Here is a 10,872-nt window from a genome sequence, read left to right as displayed (position 1 = left end):
GATCGTTCTTCTTCGTTGCTCGCGTTTCTACCTTCAGGAAAGTTCATACTCATATTAGATAATCGATAATATAAGCGTGTTTGAACTAAAGCTAGAGAAAATTGAGCAGCATCTCCTTTGTTTCTACTACTTTATCCATATCGTATATCAACTCCCAAACGTCAACAATAACATTCATAATATCATCATCAATAACGTTTATCAAATTCATCATGATCCAATCCCTACAATTTCCTCTCAAGGTCACCCATAATCATGATCATAATACAACATCACCTTTATTCTCATCCAATGTTTCTATCATTCTCCTAACATCATTCATAACGTAATTACAATCACAATATATCAATATTCATGATTCACTCCAAACTACTACTCAAAAATGACACTATTCCCACATTTATGACCCATTTTCTATATCCTTCTACAATCCAAGTGTTTCAACTTTTCAATACCTTGAACAACATGAAAATACCATGAAACTTACCTTAGATGGTGTATGAATAAGCCTTGAGTGGGAATACTTCACTTGAGCAAAACCCTAGTTCCACTTCCCATGAAATTTCTTGACTTGGATGAACTTTAATGTGTTTCTCACACTTAATTTTGTTGGTTTGATGAAGTTGATCATCAATTTCTCTTGGGTTCTTGTATATGAAGTGTGTCAAAGGTTCTATAGAACTCTTGAGTTATGGAGAAGAAAAATGAAATGAATTAAATGTGTTGAGGTCCTTATATCAACTTTTAAAAATCTGTCCCGACGAAATTATACGGACACTTATACGGTCGGTATAAGTGATCGTGTAATTGCTTCAGCAACCATCCCATTCTGTGTCAATTATACGGCACATTATACGGTCCGTATAATTTTATACGGTCCGTATAAGTGACTGTATAATCCCATCAGTGAGGGACCTTCACTGTGACGATTCTGCGGACCATATAATTGGTCGTATAATCTGTCTCTTCTCCATTTTTGTTCTCGTCACTTCGTTTGATCTCCAATCCTTATGGAACCTTCTTGATACTTATTTAACACTTCGTTAACCATCTAAGGGACATTATAACTCTTATCTAAAACATCATTAAGATATCATTAATTCGATGCTCGTAAATCTTGCCCGGCACACAACATATACCTTGTTTTCCTTAACAACTCTCGTCTCCTACCTCCCATGTCTTTGAAATCTCATTTAGAGTCATAAAATGTTATTTCTTACTTATTAAAACATCGTATACGTCATTCCCTTCGTTAGTCTACTCACTGTACGTTAACAAAAAAAATTCGGGGTGTAACAGATGATCAGCTGCATGTGTGTCAGTCGCAGCTAATGCTTCAAATATGTCTGCAGCAGCATCTGCAACATTTGGTTCATGGGGTTCAGTTTCTCCGTGATCAACCTCATGGGACTCAATTTTAGTGGATGTCGCACCATTAGGTGCAATAGGTGCAACCTCAGTTGGATATACTAGGGGCAGGACTTCATTAGCAGGATTTGAAAGGGAAGCATCATAGTCAGTATCTGATTCATTAAGTGCTGGAGCAGGATCAACACATAGGAATATGTCATCAACCTGCAGATTAGATTTATCATTTTTGAAAGGAAAAATAGTTTCTCTAAAAGTCACATCCCTGCTGAACAATGACACATTGGAATCCAAGTCATAGAGCCTATACCCCTTCCGAGTCTTTGAGTATCCAATCAAGACACTTTTTCTTGCTCTTTCTATAAATTTATCCTTTCTAGGCAAATTGTTAGTATAGCAAAGGCAACCAAAAACTCTCAGGTAATCTAGGCTTGGTAACTTTCCAAACAACAACTCATGAGAATTTTTTCCTCCTAAGACTTAGGAAGGCAATTTATTAATGAGATAGGTAGTTGTTCTCACGCAAACACCTCCAAAACAGACAGGAATGGCACTTTGAAACCTTAGAGCTTTAGCTACCTTAAGTATGTGTCTGTATTTACTTTCAACTAGACCATCCTGTTGAGGAGTATAAGGACAATTCTACTTTGATGAATGATACCATTAGAACCAAGTAGATCAACACATTTTTAGTTTAAAAATTCATAACAATTGTCAGATCTTATCACTTTAACATTGTATCCAAACTGATTCTTTATTAAGCACAAGAAATCATTCAGTACAGGAAACACATCACATTTAGAATGACTGAGGCAGATCCAAATGTATCTACTGAAATCATCTACTAAAGTAATAAAAAAATTGCTTCTTATCATAAGTGGTCCTCTTGTAAGGTCCCCACAGAACTATGTGCACCAGCTGAAAGCAAGTGCCAGTCTTGCTCTCACTGATGGGAAATTTCAGTCTATGATGCTTCTCTAAAGGACATACTTCGCAGATTTCTTGAATGCTATTATCTATCTTGAGATTGAGAGATGATATATGATGTATTGCTCCTACAGAGGGATGGCCTAGCCTCATGTGCCAAAGTTTTCCATCTTTATTACGTGTAACTAAAGACTTGCTTACTGAGGGTGATTTTGTCACGCCCCGAACCATGTCCTGGGCGTAACACGGCACTCGGGCCTTTCTTGCATGTGTCCGAGCGAACCTCATTGCTTGCTTGTCAACATGGGCATCAAAACAATATAATCTGTATGATGCAATTTAAATAAATCATGAAAATGTAATTTGCGGAATAAAGTCTTGAAATTATCTCATAGCATGAAATATCATGGAAACACAATAGTTTGCAAACATAAAAGCATAACTGACTCTGTGAACTAACATATGCCTATGAAACCTGTGAAACATGTCTGAATACTAACTACCAGGACATAGCCCTGGACTACCATAAACTGAATACTAATAAGTGGGGCTCACCAATAAGTTGATAACTGAAGTGATCCTACTGCGCAGATGTATGCTCCTGAAAACCGGTATCTGCACCGTGAAGTGCAGGCCCCGGGCAAAAGGGACGTTAGTACATGGTGAATAGTACTAGTATGTAAAACCTACTGAAATGAAGAACATGGCACAACATAGATATAGGATATGAACTGAAATTGAATGTAACTTGAACATCAACATGAAACGTGAGTGAAGTCTTAAAACAGTAATCAATAGAAATACTTGTATGTAAAACTACTTGTAACATGGGGAATGCTATAGTATAACCGACAACATGGTCTGGTACTTGCGTCCTACCAGCAGAACACTAACAACCTTGCCAGGGATATGAGATTTAAGTAATAATAAGCATGTAAGGATCCAAACTGCATAATGAAGGTGTTGCCTCCTTGCTGACAACCTTTATCCTACGGTGGCTACGTAGTTTCAGGCTATCTGAGCCTTCTCGGTTAACTAAGCAATTCCCAAAACATGAACATAATATAGTTGGCTAAGAAGCCCATGATTTTCGTGAAATAACTTATAAATAACTTGTAATCATGATTTCATGAAATAACTTGTAACTTGGTTTCATGAAATATCTTGTAATATAGTTTCATGAGATAACTTGTTATAGTCTTGCAAACATGTTCTTGATTCATGAGTAATAATAATAGTTCATAATTATACATATATAATTGACTTGAAAACATGCTTGTAACTTGCTACATAAAATCATAAAGTTTCATATAAACATAATGAGAATACATGAGCAAGAATTCATGATTCATGGATTAAGCTAGGGTTCCTAATAACCGTAATGGAAGATTAGGAATACAATAACGAATATAGATACAAAATTCATGTACAAAAATACATAAATACGGGCTACTAATATGTTGGGTTTAATGCCCTAGGGTTTGAACTTCATGGATATCAAGAAACGGAGCATGGGGAAGAACGTAGAGATTCCCACATGTGGATGGAAGTTCTACATACCTTAGTCGCTCCAAAACTTGAATTAAAGACTTGAGCTTTGAATAAGGTTTCCAAAATCTTGAATTCTTGAACCTTGAGATAGGTTTTCTTGAAAACCCTAGTTTTGGAATGATGATTTCTTGTTTAGATTACAAGGATAGCTATTAGAATTGAGTTGGAATAATTAGAGTAGGCTTACCTTGATGTTCTTGATGATGGAAGAGGGTAGGAGGTCGTTCTAGGGCTTGAAGGAATGAAAAACAATGATTTGAACTGATATGGATGAATATATACTGTTCTGGAAAAATTAGATTTTTGGCCCAGTTAAATAATGGCCGTATTTTAAAATACGGGCCGTATTTTGAAATACGGTCCGTATTTTGACATATGGACTGCACTGCGTCTCTTCAGTAAAATGGCAATAACTCTTTGCACAGGTGTCCGTTGGACCCCCATAATATACCGTTGGAAAGGTATTTCGAAGCTCTACAACTTTCATGAAGGAAGTTTCTCAAATTCCAAATACGTTATGAAATACGGGCCGTAAATCGAAATACAGTCCGTATTTAACCATGTGACATCAAAATGCCAAATTTCAGAATGTTCAGAAATTCTTGGTTTCAGTTTACGATTTGAAATACGGGCCGTATTGTGAAATACAGTCCGTATTTAACCATATGACATTCAACTGCTAAATTCCAGAATGCTCAGAAATCCTTGGTACCAGTTTACGACTTGGTTTACGGCCCGTAAACTGAAATACGTCCACTGTTCATGGGCGTAAACCACAATCTCACAATCCCACATTCTTTATCTGATTTTTCAAGTCTAGGATCATGGTTAAAACTTACGTTAAAGGTACGGGATGTTACAATATCTCCCCCTTGGGATCATTCGTCCTCGAATGATGGGTCATGGTTAAGAATATGGTTGGACATAGATTGAATACGTGAACATGAAAGAAACATGACGTAAAACATAAGATCTTGACATGGTTACATGGGAACATGGTCATGGATCATGAGAACTGAATACGTGATTACATGGAAGCATGTACATGGGCAACATGAAACTGAGCAGCACCTACATGAATGAGAATCATGAAATATTTGTCCTCGATTTATGACTAGTGGTTAAGAATCGCTACTAACTCTGGAATCTACAAAATTTATGGCAGGTCTTCCTTCATATTTCGGACCCTCACGACATTTCGCAAACGCCTGCTAGCTAACTAAAGTACCAACACATAACTCACAGGGTATTTTATTAAGCATGATGTAACATAACGTGATTACTGCATCTTGTATGTAGCTAACATAAATACTGAGCTGGCTTGAACACACGGACATTGGCTGAATGATTACATGATTACTATACACGTGGTTTGGAAGAAAATCCATAGGAATGAATGACATGAGTACTGGAAATAGGCACGAACATGACATGATTACTTGGGCGTGAGACGCATGACGTGGGACATAAATACATGAAAATTCGATGAAATGAATACATGAGTGCTAAACTGTCATGAGATACGAATACGTGTAAACATGGATATCGTAACGTGGGATCTGAATGTCGAAAACATGATTGTTACAACACGAGGGTTGAATACTAAGCGCGCGTAGGATTGGATACTTAGAGACTTAATTATAGACGTTCGTATGTCACCATGGTAATATGAGATAGGAGTATGACGTAGGCTTTGAATGTAAGCGCAACTCGATGCGAATGCGACAGACTTGAGTCGTATAACAAGAATATGATCCTAACATAGGTATTCATAAATCTCTTGCATAGGCATGACATGAATACGTTGAATCTGAGTAGCATACTCCTGAGATAAGTACCACAGAATATATGAAAAGTTATCTATTTGAATATAGGAATGCACCTTACTTCTGATTATCTTGTTAGCTGCTAATCATGATTATGAATACCTTAGCTCATCTTGCTTATTCTCGTGAGCGAATTATAAAGGACTGAGAGAAAAGGAATTATTGGTACTATTCACATGAGATACTTTGCTTTAGAGAACAGACATGACATGGTGCATTGCACATGAAGGACGTAGCGTTGAACATGAGTACATGGGAACATGAACCACATGGCATGAAACGTGAATACATGAATAGAATGACATGGGACATGGGTACATGAAAAACATGGCGTTCACATAAGTATCTGCATACCATGGCGTATAGACTTGAGCTCATGAGCATTGAAGTAAGACTAAGGCATAAGTGTGACTTGCGTGAAGTACAATTGTAGGCTAACTCTTGGGTACTCAGAGACGTAAGGCATGGATAAAACATTACCTTTTGGATTTAGATATACCGAAAGAATAGGACATGGTTCAACATAGCTTACTCTTATCACCGTGAGTAAATTCCCTTGTTATACATAAGACACATGAAAGAATGGATTATAGGCATGTATAACTCGTTCCTCGAGCATCTAAGACATGGGTAGAAAGTCACCTTGAACATAAAGAGGCCTAGATACTTAGCGAAAGGAAAAAATAATCATGTCATCATGATCGTAAAACATTAGCTAAAGGAACATAAGCATGAGTTCATAGAATCATGGGTAGGACATCCATCTTGGTTCCCCTTCATTATTATCTCACAAAATCATTGTTACGATACCACTATAAGTGGAATGCATAGCGAAATGGATTGGGGCACGAGTATGTGGTAACATGGATAACATACTCATAGGAGTCAAGATCATCATCAGATTTAAAAAGCACTTAGATGCTAGAACATGGACATGAGTATAAAAGCATGATAGATACGTGAGACTTGAATGCGGTTTTTAACTTTAGACATGAACACACCAGAAGTGCCAGACATGAAAGGACATTCCCTTGCATAACTTACTATCGTATGAAGTCTTAATTCTTGTATCTTAAACGCGGAGTATCAATCTCTAACATGGGCATGATATGGGTACGCAAGGCACGAATAGAGTACGTCTGGGCATTAGTACCACATAGTACATGAATTACTCTGGAATTTGAATCGTTATACCCTTAAAATCCATTATTCGATCTAGAAATTTATCTTATAACATAATTACCGAGTACTTAATCTCAACAACATGACAAAAATCACATTCTACGCACCTTATCTTGGCTACATGAAATTGTGATCCTCTAACATAATCTCCTTAACACCTATCAACTTACAAAACACATAATCTACATTGGCACCTTATTGCACGATCTCCCCCTTAGTTCAAAAGCTGACGTTTAAAGCCTGTGGATCTCTTGAGTTTGCGATGAGTGGTCATCTAGTGGTTCTGCTAATTTACTCCAATGTACTGACGACTCATTTCTTCGACCTACTTCAAGAAAGTCTTACTTACTGGGAAAACTGTATTACTTAAATGAACGGGTTTCTATGTACATAACTGGCATACTAGCCTTGTCAGTCTTGGGGAAAACTCTTTTCTGATAACTCTTAAAGGATCTTCTTCTGTAGCTTGCTCTCTTACTGCTTAGATGGTTTTTTTTTCCACCAATTTCTATACCTCAAATTTACCTTAAACCCTTTGGGTTCTAACACGCCTTCGGTGTATTCAGACAGTTATCCACTTAGTAGTTCTAACTTGACTAAGTACTCAAATCGTACTTCTACTAACTCTGCTGAAATTTTCTAATTCACTGTATCTATTCAAACTTACTTGCTATGCTTTTGTTAACCACTTGCTAGCATCATATTCTCTAATTCTTCTCTGAGTATTAAAGTGAAGCATAAGGTTATTTCTAACTTCTCCTCCTTATCTAACTCTATTATGGGGTTGTACACTATCTTTCTGAACTATAGACATGAGTCACACTTAGGAAACTTCATCTGTCTCAAACAAGGAATTGGAACAACTAACCCCAAACTCCCTATACACTTTCAAAATTTATATCATATTATACACATCAGGAATAAATATTTAATCACATAACCTAAGGGGGAATTGTCATATCTTTTACCTCATAGTAATACCTGCTTCTTATAGTAACTTACTCACGTCATATTCTCTAGGTCTAATCTGAATAAGCAGAAACAATTTGAAACTGATAATAAATAAAAAATTCAATATCGTCTGCTCATGGTTTTCTTATCGCATCAGTCAATTCCTACTCATGTGCATAGATCATATGACAACATATATATATCCTTGAAAAGGTCGAGACTTTCTAGTATTACAAGTGATTGGCTCTTAGGCTATTCCCTGCTCAAAACTACCGTGGAAGTTTATGCCTGCTGCGGTTGACTTCATAACATGTTACCTCGTGGAATCTTAAATTTGAACCATCACCCTCATACTATAGCTTCATAGTCAAAGAGTCCAAATAAACTTACCCCTATAGGGTATATAACCTACGTGTGCTACTATACCGAAATTTGTCTTTCAAATGGTACTAACACCTAATAAACACACCATGCACTATTTGGCAAGTCTTGGGTCTCAAATCCTTCTTGCCGCTTACACATTTGATACGTTCAGAATTCAATGGAAAAGAACGTTACTTACTGCTCTAAGCTTCATGGCACGAGTTAGAATAATTCTTGATGACTCTATCTGAAAGAAACACATCGATAATAATTAGATTAACATCTTTCTCATCCATTGAGATGTGGCTTATTCGGTAGAATGGGAAACAAGACGAGTCCGAGTGATTTCTGAGAACACAGCTCTTATTGCACGATCTAGAGTTGAAAGAAGTGAGACAATCTTAAATGTCTTGGTGGTCAACTGTTTATATGTGTGGGCGCCACACACATATAAAAGTGACCCCACTGGACACGGTTTCATAGACTCCCTAAGACACTTGAACCTATGGAACTGATACCAAGCTTTGTCACGCCCTGAACCATAGCCTGGGCGTAACACGACACTCGGGCCTTGCTTGCATGTGTCCGACCGAACCTCATGGCTTGCTTGTCAACATGGGCATCAAAACAATATAATCTATATGATGCAATTTAAATAAATCATGAAAATGTAATTTGCGGAATAAAGTCTTGAAATTATCTCATAGCATGAAATATCATGGAAACACAATAGTTTGCAAACATAAAAGCATAACTGACTCTCTGAACTAACATATGTCTATGAAACCTCTAAAACATGTCTGAATACTAACTACCAGGACATAGCCCTGGACTACCATAAACTGAATACTAATGCAGACTCCATGTTGAACCCCGAGAGAAGTGGGGCTCACCAATAAGCTGATAACTGAAGTGATTCTACTGTGCAGATGTATGCTCCTGAAAACCGGTATCTGCACCGTGAAGTGCAGGCCCCGGGCAAAAGGGACATTAGTACATGGTGAATAGTACTAGTATGTAAAACCTACTGAAATGAAGAACATGGCACAACATAGATATAGGATATGAACTGAAATTGAATGTAACTTGAACATGAACATGAAACGTGAGTGAAGTCTTAAAACAGTAATCAATAGAAATACTTGTATGTAAAACTACTTGTAACGTGGGGAATGCTATAGTATAACCGACAACATGGTCTGGTACTTGCGTCCTACCAGCAGAACACTCACAACCTTGCCAGGGATATGAGATTTAAGTAATAATAAGCATGTAAAGATCCAAACTGCATAATGAAGGTGTTGCCTCCTTGCTGACAACCCTTATCCTACGGTGGCTACGTAGTTTCAGGCTATCTGAGCCTTCTCGGTTAACTAAGAAATTCCCAAAACATGAACATAATATAGTTGGCTAAGAAGCCCATGATTTTCGTGAAATAACTTATAAATAACTTGTAATCATGATTTCACGAAATAACTTGTAACTTGGTTTCATGAAATATCTTGTAATATGGTTTCATGAGATAACTTGTCATAGTCTTGCAAACATGTTCTTGATTCATGAGTAATAATAATAGTTCATAATTATACATATATAATTGACTTGAAAGCATGCTTGTAACTTGCTACATAAAATCATAAAGTTTTATATAAACATAATGAGAATACCTGAGGAAGAATTCATGATTCATGGATTAAGCTAGGGTTCCTAATAACCGTAATGGAAGATTAGGAATACAATAACGAATACAACAACAATAACAACAACAACCCAGTGAAATCCCACATCTTGGGGTCTGGGGAGGGTAGAATGTACGCAGACCTTACTCCTACCAAGGTAGGATGGCTGTTTCCGAGAGACCCTCGGCTCAATAGAAGCATAAAATTCATGTACATAAATACGGGTTACCAATATGTTGAGTTTAATGCCCTAGGGTTTGAACTTCATGGATATAAAGAAACGGAGCATGGGGAAGAACGTAGAGATTCCCACATGTGGATGGAAGTTCTACATACCTTAGTCGCTCCAAAACTTGAATTAAAGACTTGAGCTTTGAATAAGGTTTCCAAAATCTTGAATTCTTGAACCTTGAGATAGGTTTTCTTGAAAACCCTAGTTTTGGAATGATGATTTCTTGTTTAGATTACAAGGATAGGTATTAGAATTGAGTTGGAATAATTTGAGTAGGCTTACCTTGATGTTCTTGATGATGGAAGAGGGTAGGAGGTCTTTCTAGGGCTTAAAGGAATGAAAAATAATGATTTGAACTGATATGGATAAATATATACTGTTCTGGAAAAATTAGATTTTCGGCCCAGTTAAATAATGGCCGTATTTTGAAATACGGGCCGTATTTTGACATATGGACTGCACTGCGTCTCTTCAGTAAAATGTCTATAACTCTTTGCACAGGTGTCCGTTTGACCACCATAATATACCGTTAGAAAGGTATTTCGAAGCTCTAAGACTTTCATGAAGGACGTTTTCTCAAATTCCAAATACGTTCTGAAATACGGGCCATAAATCGAAATACGGTCCGTATTTAACCATGTGACATCAAAATGCCAAATTTCAGAATGTTCAGAAATTCTTGGTTTCAGTTTACGATTTGAAATACAGGCCGTATTGTGAAATACGGTCCGTATTTAACCATATGACATTCAACTACTAAATTCTAGAATGCTCAGAAATTTTTGGTACCAGT

The sequence above is a fragment of the Lycium barbarum genome, chromosome 10 (assembly GCF_019175385.1).
Source record: "Lycium barbarum isolate Lr01 chromosome 10, ASM1917538v2, whole genome shotgun sequence".
In the NCBI taxonomy this organism is placed as follows: domain Eukaryota; kingdom Viridiplantae; phylum Streptophyta; class Magnoliopsida; order Solanales; family Solanaceae; genus Lycium; species Lycium barbarum.
Note: the sequence above shows the minus strand (reverse complement) of the source record.